The 16,495-nt window shown below is 40.5% G+C and overlaps 1 protein-coding gene across 7 annotated transcripts in view; it reads left to right on the top strand.

The window, feature by feature from the left end:
- Positions 1–16,495, top strand: part of JMJD1C (jumonji domain containing 1C) — a 118,984-nt gene that overhangs the window by 72,124 nt on the left and 30,365 nt on the right. The window lies entirely within an intron of this gene.

Here is a 16,495-nt window from a genome sequence, read left to right as displayed (position 1 = left end):
GTTTGGTTTATGGTCCAGGTTTTAAGACAATGGGAGACAAGGAGAGGGAAGCAGGTTGATGCTGGCAGCTTGGTTGGTGGTCACTGTATTCCAAGTTACATTGTAAGTGATAGCTGTTGTAATGTGACCAAAAACATGCTCCTGGCCATCTGCTCTGCAGGGTCAGTGCCAATCCCTTAATATCACAGGAATCTTAAAGCAAAAACCCAAACTTATGCCAATGTTTGTTGGGAACGGTAGGAGTTGCTTGCCCTAGGCTCTTTTGGGAAGAGGGGAAGGATGTGAATTGAATTGTTGCTGTTGTTGTATAATTTGAATTAATGTCATTATCAGGTGGTTTGATATAGCATGGGCATAGCCAAGGGTGGGGGTGGGGAGCTGCCTCTCTAAATCAAGTAAATTAATAATAATACCTAACTAACTGATGATTTGCATTGTAGATAACTTGATTCTACCCTCCCAAACATAAAGCCTGCCCCCCCCAAATAAATCATGCCTATGCCCATGGTTGTTTAATAATAATAATAATAATAATAATAATAATAATAATATAAGGAATATAAATTAAATTATTATTATTATTAAATTGATAATAAGCTGCCCAAAAAGTTCTATAAAAGTTCTTGGAACTGCGAGTTGCAGGTTATTTGAAGATGATACATAGTTTCTGTGAGTGTTGTATCATTTCTATTCAAAAATATTTCTTTCAAATTTTGTATTGGACACTTCTTTACTTAAATAGTAGTTTTTACAAACTTCATATAGTTGGTAATTTAATCTAGGTTGTTAATTTTAGAGAACACATTTCTTCAATGCCTTAGGACTCATTCACGTACAGCTTAATGGAGCATGTGGCTGGACAGCCAGGTTACAACTTCGTATGCAATTCTAGATTTTTTTTCATTATGCTACTTTAAAACCTCATTTAAAAAAAAATACTTTTTGGGGAGAAAATGTCTGGAATTGCTTAGGAAACTTCACAAACACTTTGCCACATGCAGCAACCTCCATATGGCTGTGTTGCATATTTAAATTGAGCTTGAAACTTCACATGAGGCATGTGTAATTTATCACCACCTGGATGTTTGTCTTTCTAGAAGAAAATAACTTTCTTACAACTTGATTTGTTGAAAAATGTAAGCAAATGTTTCTGGAAAGTCAGAAGTGGTTATATGAGAGAATTTGTTGCATTTTATGCAACAGTATGTAAGCATTTTGCTTGGCAGTCATTTTAGCCTGTGTTTAGTTATATCTATATTATGGATAGTTATCAAGGAAGCTCCTAACAAGAAAACCTTTAGAGTTTAGTTTGAGGAAGTAAATCAGCAGTGTGGTGGTGTATGAGCTATTTCTTGCCATACACATTGCAGGCTTTGTAGGCAGTGGCTGTGTTTGGATGAGATGAAATGGGATAAATAGGTTTCCTTTATGCCAATGAGTGATGGTCATGTGCACATGAGAGTCAGTACCATTGAACTCGAGGACTTTCTTCTGAGTAACAAGAGGAAGGAAAGATTGTGATACGAATGAGAACACAACCTTGAGAGGGAAAGGGAGTAGGAAACAGTAAAGCAATGGGAACAGAGTAAAGAGATTTGATTTTCACTGTCCTTTTAACACCTCTGTTTTTCTTCAGTTATTTTTATATGTATGCTGCTTCTATGAACTTGCTGTTTTTAGCTTTCTGTTTTGTATTTTGCCGTGTGTTCAATATTTAATTGTAAGCTGCCCCAATAATGTGCTTAATAGGAAGAGTATAAATAATATTAAGCGAGGCAGTCAGGAATTAAAAGAAAACAACAACCCACAGAAGCAATAGTAGGATGGCCGCTTCTAGATAGCAGCTGAGGGAGAAGAGACAAAGGCCACTAGACTCTCAGCAGAGCTGTTGGCCTGCTTCCCATTTTATGCTGCAGCCATACTATTGCTTCCTTGCATTTTGATATTCACATTGACCTGCCCCTAACTGTGAACTTACTGGAGTATTTTTCTTTTGTGTAGTGTATTCCTCAGGAGGCTCTTCCAGCAGGAATGTGAGAAAAAGAAAAATTGGGTTTAAATTGGATTTTGTGTGAGAGTTGTTTTTTGGATTCATGCCCCCCCTTCACTTCTGCTACAATCTTTGCTGATGTATTCTGTGAAGCTGATCTGCTTTCCTTAACATTTACTGAGGTAATAGAGAAAAGAAAGAAAGCCTATTGAAAGCAATTTCAAAAAATCTTCCTTTTGGTTGGAGAGGGGAGTGTTCTGCTGGTGAAACTACTGTTTTAAGTAAGTTTGCACTACACAAACTAGAGAAACCTGTGCGTGCATGCTGGTAGCAATGTCACCACCCAGATTCATTGCCCCTGTGACCTGCATATATTCTGTTTCTGGAGGTCATGAGGCAAAGGGAGCTATGCAGGACACTCAAATTCCTACATATCATATTCACCTCTCCCCTAGCGCTGTCCACTTGTTTTCAGGCTGATCTTTGTACTGTCAGGTCTAGAAATTTAAAGTTTTGTACAAATACTATATCCTGAGTTTTTGTTTTACATATGGAGTTTAAGGTAGTGTTCATGACAGGATTTTAAATGAAAAAATCTTAACTCATATTTATTGTATGCTTTTTAATGGAATTCTGTTCTTTACCTTTGGGCTAACTAAGAGGAACATAGCATTATGTACAGTCATTGGCATACCTACCGTTTGTTATGCAACATTTGAATGGCTGCAGTCACTACAGACTTTGACAGTTAAGGATTTTATTGTTATGGAACCTATCTCTCCTGTTTAACTGTGCTGCTTTTGCTAGGAATTGTTTTTCTAACTGTGCATAAACTGTTTTACTTGCTTTTAATTGTATGATAATATCGCTATAACTCTTCCTGGGACCTTACAGTGAAGAGGCGGCAAGAAATCTTGTATAAATAAGCAAATAGGCTTGTGGGCCAGAGCTTCCCTACCACTGATATACATGAAAAGAGGGAGGGAAAACTATGCAGACTGAGGATTAATTTCTTTCCCCACAATAGCCATCACCTAACCATCACCTTGTCTTCTGGAGTTTTCCCTCCTTTTCCCTTGTTTCTTCATACATCGCCAGAACAGATATATCACTCTAAATTGCTTGATATGTAACTTTAGAGACACAGGATCATACAATTGTAGAGTTGGAAGGGACCCCAAGGGTCATCCAGTCCAACCCCCTGCAATGCAGGAATCTCAGCTAAAGTGTATCCAAGACAGATGGTCATCTGACTTCTGCTTAAAAACTTCCAATGAAGGAGAGTCCATCATTGGGCTTCACACATGTCTTCTTCTTTGGCGATCACTCATAGCTGAGTAAGATTGTCTTCCATAAACGTGGTTTTAACAATGAGTCCGTAAGTGACTGTGGAGGCCAATTCTGGATCCACACGTCCTTCCACAGTGGGGACATTGGTTTTCAGGTGGGAGTTGATAGTGGTGTGGATTTGCCAAGCGTGCCTTCCTCTTAGCACGTTTCTCCCTTGCATCCTGAGTTTGAGTGTCTTCAAAGCCCATGACACCTTTGGTAAAGGCTGTTCTCCAACTGGAGCGCTCGCAGGCCAGTGTTTCCCAGTTGTCAGTGTTTATACTACATTTTTTAAAGATTTGCCTTGAGACAGTCTTTAAACCTCTTTTGTTGACCACCAGCATTTCCATTTTAAAGTTTGGAATAGAGTAGTTGCTTTGGAAGACGATAATCAGGCATCCGCACAACATGACCAATCCAACGAAGTTGATGTTGAAGAATCATTGCTTCAACACTAGTGATCTTTGCTTCTTCCAGTACACTGGTGTTAGTTCGCCTGTCTTCCCAAGTGATGTGTACAATTTTTCGGAGACACTGTTGACGGAATCTTTTGAGGAGTTGGAGATGTTGTTTATAAGTGGTCCATGTTTCACAAGCATATAGTAAGGTTGGTAGTACAATAGCTTTGTAAACAAGCATTTTGGTTTCCCTGCGAATGTCCCGGTCCTCAAACACTCAGCACTTCAATCTGGAGAAAGCCGCACCTGCAGAGCTCATGTAGGAATGGAATAAAAGCTGGTCAATATGTCCTGCATCACAAACAGTATATTTGGGAGGGAGTTTCTTTCACTGTAAAGAACATATTTCAGTAAACAATATAAAATACAGTACAAAAACCTCCAGTAAAATAACCAGGGATATACACAGTTAGTTATTTCTTCTGTTACCATGTAAATGCATTTCTGTGACACCGATACTATTTCTAGTGCTTAAAGTACCATATTGGCCTGAATATAAGCCTCACTTTCCCCCCAAATTCCGACCTTTGAAAAGTGTGGCTTATATTTGCGACCTTACGGTATTCAGCAGCCAGGAGCGGCAGCTCAAGAGTGCTCCCCACCCCCACCCAGTATGCAGCCAGGAGCAGTGAGGAATATTCAAGTATTTTTTCTCCCCCCCTCCAATTCTAAAGGTGTGGCTTACATTTGGGTGTGGCTTATATTTGGGAAGTAGGCAAGCATAGTTGCTTTCTATTTTGTATGGTTTTAAACACTGTTGATTAATCTCTGAGAATTTTTCAACAGCACTAACTGTAGAACTGTGACCTCTCCACCATTGTTTTATGAATGTTTGCTAAATCTCCCCCCCCCCCCAGCTAAACCATTATGGGACACATAATAGTGCTGTTAGCGCCTGGAGACGCATAAAGAAGTACTGAGGTGACTTAATTTCCCATGAAACAAAACCATGCCTTGGATCCATTGGATTACTATAATAAATTATGTGTAGGTCTGCCAGTGGTCAGATTAAGTGGGACCTGCTGGTTGGTCATCTTTTACTGTTGAGAAATTTCCACTGGCTTTCCATTTCTTTCTGAATGGAATTCAAAGTGCTCATTTGTCCTGTAAAGCCCTAAATGACTTGGCACTGAAATATTTGAAGCACTGCCTTCTCTCAAATGAAGATATACGGTACTGAGAGATCCTCAGCTGAGGCCTTACTTTGAGTATTCCCACTTTCAAGGACCAATAGGTAATTATTGAAGGCAGATTATCTTCTGTAACAGTACTCCAGTTATGGAGCACTGTTCCTAACCATGTTTGCCTTGTGCCTATTCCACTGTCCTTTAGGCACCAGATGAAAACGGTTTTGTGACTTAAATTTTGCTTTGTGCTATGCTTGTAGTGTGATGTCTTTGTATTTAATCTGGCACAGAGGCCGTTAAATAGTGTTGCATTTTTGTATTTATAATGTTGTATTTGGAATTCTGTCCTTGATAGTATGTCTTTGACAAGCTTTCCTTATTAATTTGTAAACTAGAAAAGAAGAAAGAGCACAGGCCTATCCAAAGCTGACAACCTTCCAAGTTCAATTTATTTCAGTGAGTGAGAATGAAATAATGCTTAACTCCGTGTTGGAATGAAATAGGACTTAAAAGTGCTTAACATGGTTCATCCCTGTGAAAGAGAGAGACAGCGTGTGTACATATAGTCAGTAGCTAAATCTTAGTAATGAAAGTTCAAGATGTGAAAGTTGTAGATTAATTAAAAAGGTCAAAGTAGAATTGAATTTATTTTAGTCTAATGTGTGGAAATATGGTATACAGTAATTTTCAGGTAACGTTAATACTTCTGATGACAGACAGGAAGGGATTTAAAAATGAACAAACAATAAACACCAGGATGCAAATTCAGATCATTTAAATTATGGTGACTTTACTAGCCAACAATATAGTATTTGTTTTGATGATTACAAGCTACTGTGTGTATAAGTTTGCCCATTGATATATAAATCAAGGGGCAAACTTCTGTACCTTGTAAACATCAAAACAGTAGCTTTACATCACCGTCTACGAGGTGGTAAGAGGTGGTATATAAATAACCACATATTACAAGGTTATGTACAAGAAAAATACAACTGGATAATCCACAAAGCTCTGTTAATTAATTCCTGGCATTAATTGTGAAATGTGATAGTTCCTCTGACCAGTAAATATTCACAATCATATATTTCCTAATTAGGATTCTTTCAAATGGTAATAAAATGGTTGAGATTCTCCCCAGCCCCAGGTGTGCAGCTGCTAGTACCACTGAGAATGGATTTGCTATATAGCAGCAGCACATAATCTGTTTTATCTAGGTCAGGGAGAATATTAACATTTTGTTTCTATGAAATCACAAAAATAGACCACGAAAATGTTTGGAGATGAAAATAGTAATCAGCAAAGCTGAGATCTGACTTGTGCCTTCTGTCCCCCGGCCCCCAAGGTACAGAAAAGAGTAGTCTTTTTTCCAGTAAGTCCCTGGCTATGTAACAGAATGGCAGACTATGTGATTGATGCAAGATGTGTGTGTTTAAATAAGGGGGGGGGGGGATCAAGTATGTTTGAAGCCCAGGCCTCAATTATGTTTCTACGTTGCCTGTTAAATCAGTTAGTCATGCTTACCAGCATTATGCAGGACGTGTCATAGTTGATTCTGGAGTTGCTAAAGCAGCTGAACATTTGACTCCTTGCATGTTTTCAGATACACTTTGATCAAAGTAATGAAAAGTGTTAAAGTAGAATTTGGATGATGAAATTGAAACTTAAAATATTGAAGTTAATACACTTAGTTTAAGGTAATGAGGTCAATGTGGGGAGAGACAAGTGCTTGGAGGAAGGGGAGTGAGCCATGCAAACATTTTGACCAAACATCTGTGGCATCACGAGTATCTCAAGATGCATCCATGCCTTCTGTTGAGATTTATAAACATTGTGTGTTTTATGTGGCAAATAAGTTTGACTCCAGAATTGAATTATACACTTTCTCATAATCAAAGAGCTGGCAATAGTCAAGGACTGCATTTAGCAGTTCAAGTACTAGAAAGTGAAAGGTAATTGACAGTGTGGAAAGAGGAGGAAGTGTGTCTTAATGGTCAGTGCAAGTATACTGGAATGAAAATGTCTGGAAGCAAGACTTCTTTGAAGAGGATTGGTTTAGGCAGGGGTTGGGAACCTCAGGTCCAGGGGTCAAATGCAGCACTCTGGGTCAAACTTGGGACTTTTCCTACTCCACATCCCTTTCCCCTCACTAGTGCTGTTCCATGTCCTCCTGAAGTGCATTTGTCTGACTGGAATGTGTCCTTGGACTGGGATAATTTGACTTTCTTGTTTGGATGTGAGATGGAGAGATGTGTTTATATGCATATACCTCAGGTTTTTGGAAGGGTGAAATATAGCCTTCTGTACAAAGGTAAGAGTTGCATCCATTACACTTCTCATTTTTGCATCTGGCCCTGCCCACTACTGTCTGGCTGAAAAAGGTTCCCTTCTCCTGGTTTAAGGACTTGGGGTTTATGCAAAACAGTGGAGATTGCTTGGTAATAGGGACTGAGTAGAGTAGTCTGTAGTCTTTCTACAGAATGTCTGGGGGTTTGTTTGCAGCCATAGGCACATTTCTCCTAGAACAGTTTAAAGATCAAGTTGCACATATTCTTAAGTCACCTTAAAAACTTAAAACACCACAGTAAGCTCAGTATATTTCTCAGTATGGAACTATATGATGATTCAGCAGTCCGGGGCAGAAGGTGGTTGTGTAATTTGTGGCTAGCATGCAAGACTGAGTTAGCAACCTTTGTTCTATGGAAGCTTCCCCCTGATAGCAGCAACCTTTAATAAGTTTAAAGGTCTTCGCCTTCATCCCACACATGCAGAAGTGTTCTGCATGCTGAGTTCCCTGAAACTAATAAAAGAAAAGAAGAAAAGGGTCCCCAAAAGTATCAGAATAACAGAAGAGGTCACAGGAACTCTAACAAACAATGAAATTGGAAGGGACCCGGAAACGTAATAAAAGACGTCACTGAAAGGGTGGAACAGGGTGTTTCAAGTCCACACAATTTTATGCAAGTCTGCAATGACCCGGAACGTAACCCCTGTGCAAATTGGGGGTTGCACGTGAGCGAGCAAGCGCACATACACGAGTTATAGCCACTGCTGTGTGACAGTCATAACAATTTCCCCAAACACCTCAACTTGTTAGACGTGATTTCATGGTCTGCATCCCATGTCTTACTTTGCCAGAACAGAAATGGAGAAATTTTGTCTGTTCACAAATCACGTTTTATACCAATTTCATTCTTTGTTTAGGGTTCCTGTGTCCTTTTCTGTTCTCTGGAAACAAACCACCAAGTCTATACTATGAGAAATCCATATACTTAGCTTAGCAGTTTGCATTTGTGAACATCCTGGATGGAGATACTAGTTTAAAAGAAAAGAAAAGAGTGAGTTAGTTTGCTTGTTTTGCATGGCTAGAATGTAGCATATTGCTCAAGAGTCACCTCCATTACTGCACCCACTTTTATCTCTGATCCCCACTCATCGCTGCCATTTTGCTCCTGATGGTTTCACTGGTAATTCCGCATAAAGGCAGTGGTGTCCAAACTTTTTTCAAAGAGGGCCAGATTTGATGAAGTGAAGGGCCATGAGGGCCGACCAAAGGATTGAAGTTGTTGAGCTTTTTTTTTTTTTAGGGTTGGAGTTGTTGAGCTTTTTTTTAGGATTTTACCAGGAAAATAAACTGCCGCAGGAGCAGGATTAAACTGACCAGCAGACCCCAAAATGGACTTTGGACTGTGGCCATTGACCTGAAAAAGATTCCCCACTCCTGGTTTAAGTTGTGTATATTTGTGTGACATTATTGATCCAAATTCCTCTGGAATTGCTTCTTTGACTTGCTCCTCATGTGCATGGCTTACCTTCCATTAGGCTGTAAATCAGGAACTGATCTATTAATTCTAGTCTTTTGTTTGCAGAGTAGGGTTGCTTTCCATCCTTTCTTTCTTCCAAGAAAAGGACTGGGGCAGAGCTGTTAACCTCATTGTTGCTTGTAAAGGACTAAGTGAACAAAAAGAAAAATATCAACACTTCCTTTTCTAAACAGTTTTCATTTCAGTAGATTTAAAGCAAGTGTTGAGAATTGCAGCAGATTATTTGAGCCCAATGTAAGATGATGATGATGAGGTAACCTCTAAGTTTTTTAAAAGAATGACATATAGAAAATAGTGCTTCTTTCTGAGAGATCTTTGCAGGACTTCACCATTGACTAAAATATCAAATGTCTCAAATAGTGCCACAAAACTGTATTTGATTTAAAATGTGTAATATATTGCAATTAAAATTATATCTTAGTTAGTGAATTTAGGTTGTTGAAAACAATTTTTTATATTTATCTTTCCTGCTGCTGTATATTGAAAACACTTGTCTTGAAAGCGATGGTACATTTTAAGGAATCTCATCTGTAGTAGTCTTGATTCCATTTCTTGTTTTAAATTGTCCCTCTCTAAGTATCTAGTGGGAGCTATGGTTAATTAGACCACAGATGGCAAGGACATGTGCTGCTGACCTCCATGAGAGCTGCAAAATCTTCTTATTTTTATTTTTGAAAAAGAATGCAGCTAAAATTAATGTTTAAAATGCATACCCTGTGTGCATTGAAACCAATATTATGGCCACATCTAAACAGGTACAGAGAAAGCAGTTTATGGAGTGTATAAAGAATTATCTTGATAGCCTGTATCTATCTCTTTCTCTCTCTCTCTCTCTCTCTCTCTCTCTCTCTCTCTCTCTTTCTCTCTCTTTTGTTTGGATCCCAAATCCTGATTCTGTTTTATGTTAGTGAGTTTGTTAACATTTTGGCTGTATGAACAGTGCACAAAATTAACAAATCAAAATTCTGTTCTAGAATTAATTCTGTCAATTGGTCTTTCATTTTTATTTTTATTTTTTGTATGTATATAAATACATCTCAGATTGAGATTATCAATGAACTTGGAATGTACAAGGGACTAAGATGAAAACAAGAGACTGTGGAGGTAAAAGGAAATGCTGTGAGAGTATGGGGTTTTATGGCCATTGGCCAACATGTTTGAAAGAGGGCTACAGTGGTGCCCCGCAAGACGAATGCCTCGCAAGACGGAAAACCCGCAAGACGAAAGGGTTTTCCGTTTGCGAGTTGCTTCGCAAGACGAATTTCCCTATGGGCTTGCTTCGCAAGAAGAAAGCCCATAGGGAAATCTCCGGGGACCTCTTTTAAATGCTGGCGGTGGGGAGCAAAGCCTTCCCCCCCCTTCCTGGACCTTCAGAAGAGGTCCAGGAAGGCCGGCGGGGGCCGAAAGGCTTTGCTCCCCACCGCCAGCATTTTAAAAGCGGTCCGGGATAGCAGGGAAGCGCTTCCCGCTATCCCGGATGGCTTTTGAAGGCAGGCAGGGGGGAGCAAAGACTTTCGCCCCGCCGGCCTTCAGAAGAGGTCCTGGACCTCTTCTGAAGGCTGGCGGGGGGTGAAAGTCTTTGCTCCCCCCGCCTGCCTTCCCGGGGGCTTTAAAATCGCTCCGGGATAGCGGAGAAGTCCTCCGCTGTCCCGGGGCGATTTTAAAATCCTGGCGGGTGGCAGCGCTGCCACCCGCCAGCATTTTAAAAAACCCCGGGACAGCGGAGATGTCCTCTGCTGTCCCGGGGTTTTTTAAAATGCTGGGGGTGGGAAGAAAAGCCCTTGTCCCCCCCCCCCAGCCTTCAGAAGAGGTCGGGGGACAGACTGTCCCCGGACCTGGTCTGAAGGCGGTTTCCATAGGAACGCATTGATTGATTTTCAATGCATTCCTATGGGAAACCGTGCTTCGCAACACGAAAAAACTTGTGGAACGAATTGATTTCGTCTTGCGAGGCACCACTGTATTTAGTTTTGCAAGCTAATGAAGCTTTATTTAGCTCCAAACCTCTATTGCAGCCTGCACCAGCTGTTCAACTGCACTCATGTGAACAAGAGATTCTCAGGATATTTGCTTATTTGTTGCATTTGTATCCTATCTTTTGCTTCAAGGAGATGGTGTATGTGGTTCTCTTGTGTTGTGGGGATCCACAACAACCCTGGGAGGTAGGTTAGGCTGAGAGGCAGTGACTGGCCTGAGGCCTCCCAGTGAGCATCATGACTGAGTGCAGATTTGAACCCTGGTCTCTCAGGCCTCAGTCTGATACTCTTATCACTATACTACACTGGCTCACAACACGATATTGAATTCTGGGCCAGAAACTAAATTCCACGTTTATGTACTGATATTGCAGACAACATGGCACAGTCTCTGTTGAATTGCTTCAAGCTGAGTTAAGAATTTATCAAATAATAATACTGTTGCTCTTAGTGGACTTCAACTAACATACATGGGTTTCAATATACGATTCCTATGTTGTTGTTCTGCAGAATTGCAGGAAGCATGTTTGGTTTTTTTAAAGGACTATATATAGTTAAAAATGTATTTAGCCACCATGTAAGGTGGTGAGTAACACCTATTGTAGTAGGAGCAGTGCTGTTGGGACTGGCCTTCTGGCAAGTCCTCTCATCCCTCACTCTTTTCCCCACTCTCACTATTTTGGTACTTTTGCTGGTAGTTGCATGAAACACTTCTAGGCCATAGATAATGTTGGTACTGATTATGGTTTGCTGCATATTTACTACCTTCCACTGGAATGCCACCAGAACCTGTAACGTTGGCTGCGTCTGCATCCTTCTCTCTTTCAATACATAAAACTGTTGGAATTTATTTACCTCAAGTACTAGGAGTCTTAATTGATGCAGTATTTTTCCTATTGGGAAGAGATAAGGCACTTGTAAAAAGAATACAAAATTCATTGGAGCCAAAGTAGGAGCCTAACCTTCCAGAGGGCTATGTAGAACTAACTGAGAAGCAATTTGTTCCGCATTCTCAAATTTGTGGAGCTCAGGAAACATAATGGTTTCATCTTTAATACTTGCCTTTTAGTAGGGGTCAGGTTTTAATTTGCCATCAAAGAAGATGTCATGTGCCCATAGTGATCACCAATAAGTTTGCATCTTTATAATGAGTCTCACAGTCCTGGACAATATCTTTATGTTCCAAACTCTCATGTTCTGTACTGGCATAGCAGCTTCTCAGAGAGTAGAGACATTATACTCAATTTTTTTTTACAGTAATTACAACAGTTGTAGTTTACAACTTGTGTTAAATTCATTACATGTGCCAATGGAACGTTGGCTGACATCTAAAGACTTGTTGAGGTTCATGCATTGTGCTAGAAGAATTTATGACTACTTTATAAACAAATGACCCCCCCAATGCCATAGCATAAGTGACTTTTGACATTCTCCTTGGTTTCAAAAGCAATTTTTTGTGTGACCCGAGGAAATTTTGTTTAGGAAACACAACTCCCAAAGACTCATTGGATTCATAGAAACCAATTCACAGTTCTTTAGATTATGGTTGATGTAATTGGTACCCTCATTGTAGGACTACCTTTCCTACGTGGATTGCTCTTCTGCCAGGTGATTTCCTGATCAGAAAAAAACTAGTTAAGCCGGAGTTTAGGGGATCCTTGCCACCCCCCCAACTTAAAACACTACCCTTCTCAGGAAAGCACACATCTGATCCCAGATGCACAATAACAGAAAGAAGGGGGGCAACCCCCCCCAAAAAATGCTGAGAAATGTATAGTTCTATCAGTCTGCCCATTTCTGATAATTTGAAACGGTGAACTTGTATACATATGTTCCATAAAGCAATCATCTTCCTGCATCCTCCCAGATGTGCTTAGGGACTAGAGAAATTCTTATTGAATCATGTATTTAAGTGCTTACTTTGTCACTTACAACTTCTTTCCACTTCCCTCATTTAAATGTCACCTTCAACAGTCACATAAACAGCCCTAAAAAGCCCATTTGGTGAAATTAATAGTGCAGGTTTAAGCTTAAATTGTGTATGTATAACAGCTATCGCTTCAGTTTTTTGGTCACTTTCGTCTCTGTTTGATCCTTGACGTCACACAGCAATTTTGCTTTCTCGCTGCAAAGAGATTCTGCATGTTTCTTTCCATAGGAAAGCCATGAATATTTTGACTAGTCTTAACTAAGTAACTTGTCTGTTTTTGTGCATGTGTTAAAACATTTTTTAAAATGGAATATTGTTTTGTAATGTACGGTGAGTATATTTTCAAGTCTTGCATCCAGGTGGCTCATAGAATCTTAGAGACCCAAATCTAATTGTCAGCTTAGTGCAGTAGGCTGTTTGCCTCTTCTAATCCTCAGTGAAGGCAGATGAGATATTATGGATCATCTGGATAAAAGCATTACAAAGCCCATAAATCCCTGGCACTACCTCCTTCCATAAGTTTTGTTGATGTCTGCCAGGAGGGTGAGCTTTCCACATTTTCAAAGCAGAGGATAGACCCATAGGGAGAGGCTTATTTATTTATTATTTAAATGTATATTGTTTTATTCTCTCAGTATATAATTTTTTTAACCTTTTTTTTTTTTGCATGCTCATTAGATATTACTCCTTGATGTAGAAAATACTTCAGTAGCCTGTCACCAAAAGGCATGAGATAATCCTACTTGCTTTTTTATGATTGGCTCAAACAGACATACCATCCAAAGCAGTTTTGAGCTCCAGAGCTGAATAAAGAGCAGTAGGGAACAGTAGCCGGCAGACACATTGTTGTTTGAAGCTGAATAACTTCAGTCAAGTAAGCAGACTTGCTTTCCATCTGGGGGCCAAACAAGATGTGATGGGGCAACTGTCTTCATAGCTTCCCCACTCATATAAAACAAGAGGCAGGTCCCTAATCTTTACATGAAAACCCTCCCTGCCTTATTTTGTTACACTCCATTGCTTTAGGCTATTTTTCCTCCCAGGCTGGCTTATTTCCATTATTGAAGTAGAGCACAGAAAGGTAATGTGTTCTTCCCTCCCCTGCATGCTTTTGTTCCTTCAAATAATACACACATACCACTTTATGAGCAGCCAGCACAGCCAGGTTGTGTTAATGTATCTATAGTGGCCTTCTATGTTTAGTTTGGGCCTTATTTCACTAACTTGAAAATTAGTAAGTATTGTAGGAATGGATTTCTTTTCTTCTGATGTTTAAAAATGCCTTTTAAAAATGATATGTGTTTTCAAGAAAAACAGGACTGAGTTAACAGACCTGACAAGTATTTGACCACACAGGCAGCGATCATTTTAGGTGAATCTGATATGTGTGCAACCACACACTCGTGCATTGCACCAAACCTGGAAGTGACACAAAAACGTCACAAAAGGGGGTGGGGCAGGATGTTTGCAGGCTTTTTCAATGTATGATTTCACAGAAGTATGCAATGACCTAGAATGCAACCCCTTGCCAACTGGGCATTGTCTGAATTTTGAGAAAGTGCTGTGGGCACCAGTCAGAAAATGGCTGCCATGGGGGGAGCATGAATTGTACGTAACAAGATTGTCCTGTGTGTCTTCCACTGAAAAATGCCAGTGACAAGAGAAACTAGCAACCACTCCTTAGATCCCCAGTTCACGGGATCTAGAATTCTATTGCCTCTGGGACAGGACAGGCAACGACTCCTTCTTTGAAAAACCTGAACTCCATTGACCCCAGTTCCATGCAGTAAGCCAACACAGCTCTTGGCCTGCCCTATGGCAACCAGTCTCAGCAGGCGCCACTGCAGCCCCAAGTGCAAGGTCGGCCAGCCACCCAGCCTTAGGCTCATCTGCAAATGAGAACCATGAATGCACTGGGAACTAATCAAATGAATCTGACTCCTGGAGGAATAACAGACCAGCAACCTAGCACGATCCCAGAAACTGCTCTTCCGACTTCACTTGGGACAGCAAACTCCTTAATGAATGATGTCACAAATTCGATGTCCACAGCTTTACCACCTTCAAGTACCGGGGTGAGGAAAGCCTGGCACAAGCATGTCATTCAGGATCTGTGCAATCATTTAGTGCACAAACTCGTGCAAACCATCTTCCCAACTCCTGATGCAGTTGCACCGTAAGATCTCCAGATGGAGAATCTGGTGGCTTACGGTAGGAAAGTAGATTTTGGGGGGGGGAGGTGGCCAACACAAAATTAAAGAGAGTGCTGTCATTGCTTCTTCCCTCCTACTTCTGCCATAGACAACCTTAGGCTTATTGGGAGGCAGCTATGTCCTACTGCTCCCGACTGTAGAGATCACACAGGATATATCTGCGTATATATCACATAAAAAGGCAAAGGACCCCTGACAGTTAAGTCCAGTTGCAAACAACTCTGGGGTTTCAGCGCTCATCTCACTTTACTGGCCGAGAGAGCCGACGTTTGTTTGCAGACAGTTTTTCCAGGTCATGTGGCCAACATGACTAAGCCACTTCTGGCGAAACCAGAGCAGCGCATGGAAATGCCGTTTACCTTCCTGCTGGAGTGGTACCTATCTACTTGCACTTTGACGTGCTTTCAAACTGCTAGGTTGGCAGGAGCTGGGACCGAACAACGGGAGCTCACCCCCATCGTAGGGATTCAAACCGCCTACCTTCTGATCAACAAGCCCTAGGCTCAGTGGTTTAGACCACAGCGCTACCCACGTCCCATATATCACATATGCACACACTATTGAGCGCTCCAGCAGTACTATGAAGAATATATAAGGTGGCTACACCACACTCACACTCTTGCATACATACACACAGTCACTGCTCACAGACCACAGACATACATGCACCTTTCTAACATTCATACATACACTTCACCTATCCATCTCTCCCTCACCACTCAAACCGCACATAACATGCAGACTAGATAGTTTATACCCCCCCCTCTCTCTCTCTCACACACACACACACATGTGCATCTATCCCTCTCTTGCCTAAGTGCACCATCTTCCTCTCTCATACACTTGGGAGTCCACAGGATTATTTTCTGGTGGGGTGGGAGTTTTTTCCATGTGGTGGGCGGCAAAGTAAAACACTGAAATGGTGGAGCTGTATAATTAATCACAAAAAAATTGAGAAGAACTGTTTCTGTATGTTCTGCCTCATATCTCGGGTTCAATAAATGCTAGAAACGTCTTTTTAAATTAAAACTGGAGATCAGGGAATTACAGTTCATTTTGGGGCACCCAAGAAGGCCTTCACAGGCAACCCTGAGATATGCAGTAATAGGTCCACCATTGTACTTCATGCTATTGAAATACAATAGTGGGGGGGGGATTCCTTCAGTAGAGAGTCCTCTTGTATGGAAATAAGCAGCCGTCTTTTATATCCTTTTCTTGCGTTTCGTGAATATATTTCAGCCTTTGTCTAATCATAGTCATTGACCACTCAGTATAGATTTTTACTTGTCTTTGAAATTCACAGATAAGAAAAGCATTATTTAACAGTGTTTTAAAATAATTAATCTTACTGTGATAATTTTTCAGAATCCACCCACACTGTATAAATTGTGTAACAAAAGAAGTGTATACAAATGCACTTGTTCAGATTCAGCAATGTCATCTCTTTGTTTCATTTTGTTGTATTAATGGAGGAGTGTCTGAATTTGGGGTTTTAGAGCATCCAAACTCCAGTTGGTGTGTAAATCAAAATGTATTTAAAGTTCAATATGCTAGTTTATAAGGCAGCATTAGTTTTATTAGTCACACAAAAGATGAAGGTAACTATGTTGACCCATACGATTTTGATTATCCATATTAGTACAATGCCTTT

The sequence above is a fragment of the Podarcis gaigeae genome (assembly GCF_964106915.1).
Source record: "Podarcis gaigeae genome assembly, chromosome: 5".
Taxonomy (NCBI): domain Eukaryota; kingdom Metazoa; phylum Chordata; class Lepidosauria; order Squamata; family Lacertidae; genus Podarcis; species Podarcis gaigeae.
Note: the sequence above shows the minus strand (reverse complement) of the source record. Positions and strands in the feature narration are given on the sequence as shown.